The sequence below is a fragment of the Dromaius novaehollandiae genome, unplaced genomic scaffold (assembly GCF_036370855.1).
Source record: "Dromaius novaehollandiae isolate bDroNov1 unplaced genomic scaffold, bDroNov1.hap1 HAP1_SCAFFOLD_104, whole genome shotgun sequence".
In the NCBI taxonomy this organism is placed as follows: domain Eukaryota; kingdom Metazoa; phylum Chordata; class Aves; order Casuariiformes; family Dromaiidae; genus Dromaius; species Dromaius novaehollandiae.
Genome location: NW_026991471.1, coordinates 104,520 through 110,194, shown reverse-complemented (window position 1 = coordinate 110,194; position 5,675 = coordinate 104,520).

The window sequence follows — 5,675 nt, the reverse complement described above, 5'->3', positions numbered from 1 at the left end:
GCACTGGCAAAGCTTTTTATGAACACCCGTACTCGATCGAGTGCGTATTCATTCTGTGAATATTAATTACTGCCAGACCGCGTACGTCACTGATGCTTTAAAGCAAGTCCGTGGCGCTGGGGTAGCACGTGTAGTGGAGGCTAAATGCAATAATACCTCGTTTTGATGTTGTTCTCTTATACGAAAGCACTTGGAGCAGATTAAGACATTTCTCGTCCTATTTTGTTTATTGAGTGGGCCCTGATACTGGGGAGAAGCTGCCGTGAAGCAGACCTAGTAGTCAGCTTCCTTAGAGAAGGCGTCTTGTCCTGTATTTGAGGGCTTCCGGTACGTTTTGACAGACAGTAGTGAGTGACGGGTTTCCTTTGGACCCCCCGGGGAGCAGAAAGTTCTGCCGGGAAGGCAAAATGTTTCTTGCGGCTGGGTTGGAAGAAGCTGGCTGCTGATGCAAGGCAGTGACAATTCTGGGGAGTCGCGGGAAGTTTTGAAAAGACGGTCGTTCCCTTTGCTAGAAGGCTATGCACTTCGGTTCCTAATAGCTGTAGTAATGAAGCCAGGTAAGCGTTCGGGAGGAGCCCAAGCCGTTTTTGTCTAGCGAGTATTTTGCAAGGGGGGCAGGAAAGCGCTGCGCCCTGCTCCTTGCTGCCCTCGCGTGTCTGAAAGGCGGCACTGCACGCGGGAGGGGGGGCGCGCTCACGGCTGCCCTCGCGTGTCGACAAGGCAGCACTGCAGCCGCCGGCGGCCACCGCTGCGTACGGAGACCGTTGCGGGCAGCCGGCGCACACGTGCGCGCTGCCGGTCGCCGTGTTGGCCGCTACTCTGCGCTCTCTCGGGGACGGGTAAGCGCAGGGGCCGCGCTCGTGCCCCCTGCCCGGTGCTCACGGACCGGGAGCGCTTTTCCCGAGAGGGCTTTTCCTTCTCGGTGCTTCCTGGGGGCGCGGGGACGGGCAGTGCCGTCTCGGAGCTGCTCCGCGGCGCTCTCTCCCCGGGGCAGCCCCAGCGCCTGCTCGCTGATGCCCGCCGCTCTCTCGGGCGCGGGCAGAGCAGCCTCGGGGCGCTCGCTGCTCGGCCTGAGCGCCGGGGTGGCGCGGCGGGCTGCGGTTGGCGCGCGGGAGCCGGCCGGCTGCAGCGCGGCGCTGCGACCACGCGAGGGTGGGGCCATTGCGGGTCTGGGCTGCCCCGCCCCTCGCGCTCCCCCCGCCCCTCGCGCTCCCCCCGCCCCTCGCGCTCCCCCCGCCCCTCGCGCTCCCCCCGCCCCTCGCGCTCCCCCCGCCCCTCTCTCGCGGTCCTGGGCCGCGCACGCGCGGTGCGGCGGCGCGAGCCCTGGGCGGCCGGCGCACGCGCGGTGCGGCGGCGCGAGCCCTGGGCGGCCGGCGCACGCGCGGTGCGGCGGCGCGAGCCCTGGGCGGCCGGCGCACGCGCGGTGCGGCGGCGCGAGCCCTGGGCGGCCGGCGCACGCGCGGTGCGGCGGCGGGCAAGATGGCGGCGAGCAGGGCGGGTGTTTTGGCTGGACGGCGGCGGGCGAGGGCAGAGGCGGGCTGGAGTCGAGCATGTGGGGGCCGCGGTGAGGCGAGGTGAGGCGAGCGTGTGCCTTCGGGTGGCCGCGGGTGTCGGGCTGTGTCCTGCCAGCCGGGGCCGTCGCTGCGTGGAGGCGGCGGGGCGGGGGGGGGGGGGGGAGTCGGGCCGGGGTCCGCGCCGCGCCGCGCCGCGCCGGGTCTGCCGGAGCGCGGCTCTGACTCTCCCTTTTGCGTGTGTCGCCTGTAGGGCCCCGGTTCCTCCCCAGCGCGGGCCGGGGCGTGCGCTCGCCCCTGCGGACGCAGCCTGGAGGAGTGTGTGTGGGGTGCCTGCGCGGGGGTCTGGATGTCTCTAGCAGCGGCACGGCAGCCTGATGCCTCCTCTCGTCTGGGACGCGGGGTCCTTGGGGAGTTCCCTGCTGCCTCCTCTGGCGTTCTCTGCGAGCTCATAGATCCCTCCACCTCCTCTCCCCCCCCCCCCCCGGCCCCGCTCCCCTGTCTGGTGGGGTGGGAGACCGGTGGCTGCTCCCGCCGAGCTGAGAGCCACGTAGGGCACCCCTATGTGCTCACTACGCATCTGGGATGGCACCCCTGCCCTGAGGGCCCCGCAGAGTCCCACCCTTCCTGCAACCAGCCCCCCCAGAGCCATTAAACCACCCACAAATCCTGCCCCAACACCCCCACAGGCCCCAAAACGCCTCCGAGCCCTGCCGCAATGTTGTCACTGACTCCAGACCTTCCCCTGCACTCTGTGCAAGGCCCCAAACTTTCCTCAAACTGCTGCCAGACCCAGTGCCCGCAGCAGTGAGGCGTTCTAACAAAGATGGGGTGCGATGTGCGTCTCCGCCTCGACTCAGTCCCGCTTTAGAGAAACAGGAAGTTACAGCACTTCCTGGTGAAGAGTGTTGACGGGTGAATGTGCGGATGACAAAGAGACTTTTCTCTCTTTTCTTCTGAGCCGCCTCTCAGAAGCCTCTGTGTGTGCACGATGTGGCTGATCTGGGATAATCGTGCTGTGCGCAGTGCTTAAGGAGAACATTGCCCTAAAATGGAGGGCTAAGGAATAGCCTAAAAAACCTAAAAGGCTCGGGAAGAGCAAAAGAGAACACCGATGGGCTCTGGGAAGCCCCAGTGATGCTAGCGAAAACAGCGTGGCTTTTAGGCACCTCCTCAGAGCAGCAGCAATGTCTCGCTCCAGCCTATGGGACAATGGGGACTCTTAATTACCGCCTTGAATTACCACAAGTGTTGCAAAAGCAGAAGGGACTAGGGAGCATGCAGAGCAGGTTATGGACTATATGTCAAGTTTAAACAAGCAACAAGCCCCTCTGCAGACAGAAACAGGTTTAGCCCTAAGTAATAGACGAAGGTAGCTGTGAGTAACGTGAAGCGAAGCAGTGACGTCAGTCACCCCGAAAGCCTCGGAGAAGCGGTCTGAAAATCTGGTACCCTCGCGGCCTCGGCAGTCTTTTTGGTTTGTTTGGCAAGGTAGCCCACCGAAGGGGGACATCTCGAAGAGAAGCAGCAAGACCTGGGGATCCGGTGGTTCATTTTGGTCGTCGCCTGTGAGGCCAGCATGCAAGAGTAAGAGGAAGCTAGGAGCAGTCTCAAAAAGGTAATAGGTTTGAAAGGGAGACACGCAAATCGAGGGCTGTCGTTCCTCCACGTAGTTAAAGACCGAGAGAGTTGTGGGTTAAGCGCATGCATACGAGGGTTTGCGAACAGTAACAATAACACTGAAGCGGAATAAAAATAAGGTTTCGTGGAAGATGGCGTTAGGAAGGTATTAGGCGACGTGCCCGCCTGCCTAATAACCTAGCCCTAATTGCTGTGTGTAACGTTTCCAGACCGTTTACCCTGCAACGTATGGTGCAAAGTGCCGTATTAAGACCTTTCCCTTAAGGAAAAGAAGAAGGAAAAAAAGAAAAAAAGGGGGAAAAAGAAAACAGGGTAAAGAGAAAAAGATCATGCATAAACCTAAGCGTTTCACTGGAAGTAAAACGCGAGTTTATCGCTTCCTTACAGATATGGAACCGAGGACAGCAAATGCTGACGAAGAGAAGAGACGGACGAGCGTTTGCTTGCGGTTAATACCGAAGGGACGGGATGAAACAAGGAAGCCAGAATGCAGCGGCCCCTCGATATCACCAGGAACTGCTACAGGAGGAGGCGTTCTGGCACGGGTAACTAGGGTAAGTATCGCTAATGACCGTTAGCAGTTATTTCGGCCTCCCCGAGGCAGCGCTGAGGACTGAGTAACCCGTTCCTGCCCTGTGGCTGCTGTTCCCTGTATCTGCCTTAGCTTTGCTTTGGCTGTTTCTGTTTTGTTTTGTTATCGTACACGCAGCTACGGAAAGGAATAGATGTCATACTTACTTTTTTAGATTAATTGCCACGGCTGAAGTTGAAGAGACCAAGAAACGTAAGCCCCGAAGGGGCACATCTTGAAGAGAGGGGGCTAGACCTAGCGATGCAGTTGTTCGTTTTGGTCGTCGCCTGTGAGGCCAGCATGCAAGAGTAAGAGGAAGCTAGGAGCAGTCTCAAAAAGGTAATAGGTTTGAAAGGGAGACAGGCAAATCGAGGGCTGTCATTCCTCCACGTAGTTAAAGACCGAGAGAGTTGTCGGTTAAGCGCATGCATACGAGGGTTTGCGAACAGTAACAATAACACTGAAGCGGAATAAAAATAAGGTTTCGTGGAAGATGGCGTTAGGTAGGTATTAGGCGACGTGCCCGCCTGCCTAATAACCTAGCCCTAATTGCTGTGTGTAACGTTTCCAGACCGTTTACCCTGCAACGTATGGTGCAAAGTGCCGTATTAAGACCTTTCCCTTAAGGAAAAGAAGAAGGAAAAAAAGAAAAAAAAGGGGGAAAAAGAAAACAGGGTAAAGAGAAAAAGATCATGCATAAACCTAAGCGTTTCACTGGAAGTAAAACGCGAGTTCATCGCTTCCTTACAGAGATGGAACCGAGGACAGCAAATGCTGACGAGGAGAAGAGACGGACGAGCGTTTGCTTGCGGTTAATACCGAAGGGACGGGATGAAACAAGGAAGCCAGAATGCAGCGGCCCCTCGATATCACCAGGAACTGCTACAGGAGGAGGCGTTCTGGCACGGGTAACTAGGGTAAGTATCGCTGATGACCGTTAGCAGTTATTTCGGCCTCCCCGAGGCAGCGCTGAGGACTGAGTAACCCGTTCCTACCCTGTGGCTGCTGTTCCCTGTATCTGCCTTAGCTTTGCTTTGGCTGTTTCTCTTTTGTTTTGTTATCGTACACGCAGCTACGGAAAGGAATAGATGTCATACTTACTTTTTTAGATTAATTGCCACGGCTGAAGTTGAAGAGACCAAGAAACGTAAGCCCCGAAGGGGCACATCTTGAAGAGAGGGGGCTAGACCTAGCGATCCAGTTGTTCGTTTTGGTCGTCGCCTGTGAGGCCAGCATGCAAGAGTAAGAGGAAGCTAGGAGCAGTCTCAAAAAGGTAATAGGTTTGAAAGGGAGACAGGCAAATCGAGGGCTGTCATTCCTCCACGTAGTTAAAGACCGAGAGAGTTGTGGGTTAAGCGCATGCATACGAGGGTTTGCGAACAGTAACAATAACACTGAAGCGGAATAAAAATAAGGTTTCGTGGAAGATGGCGTTAGGAAGGTATTAGGCGACGTGCCCGCCTGCCTAATAACCTAGCCCTAATTGCTGTGTGTAACGTTTCCAGACCGTTTACCCTGCAACGTATGGTGCAAAGTGCCGTATTAAGACCTTTCCCTTAAGGAAAAGAAGAAGGAAAAAAGGGGGAAAAAGAAAACAGGGTAAAGAGAAAAAGATCATGCATAAACCTAAGCGTTTCACTGGAAGTAAAACGCGAGTTTATCGCTTCCTTACAGAGATGGAACCAAGGACAGCAAATGCTGACGAGGAGAAGAGACGGACGAGCGTTTGCTTGCGGTTAATACCGAAGGGACGGGATGAAACAAGGAAGCCAGAATGCAGCGGCCCCTCGATATCACCAGGAACTGCTACAGGAGGAGGCGTTCTGGCACGGGTAACTAGGGTAAGTATCGCTAATGACCGTTAGCAGTTATTTCGGCCTCCCCGAGGCAGCGCTGAGGACTAAGTAACCTGAGGGGCTCTGGCCTGGGTTGGGGCAGAAGTGCAGGCAGGC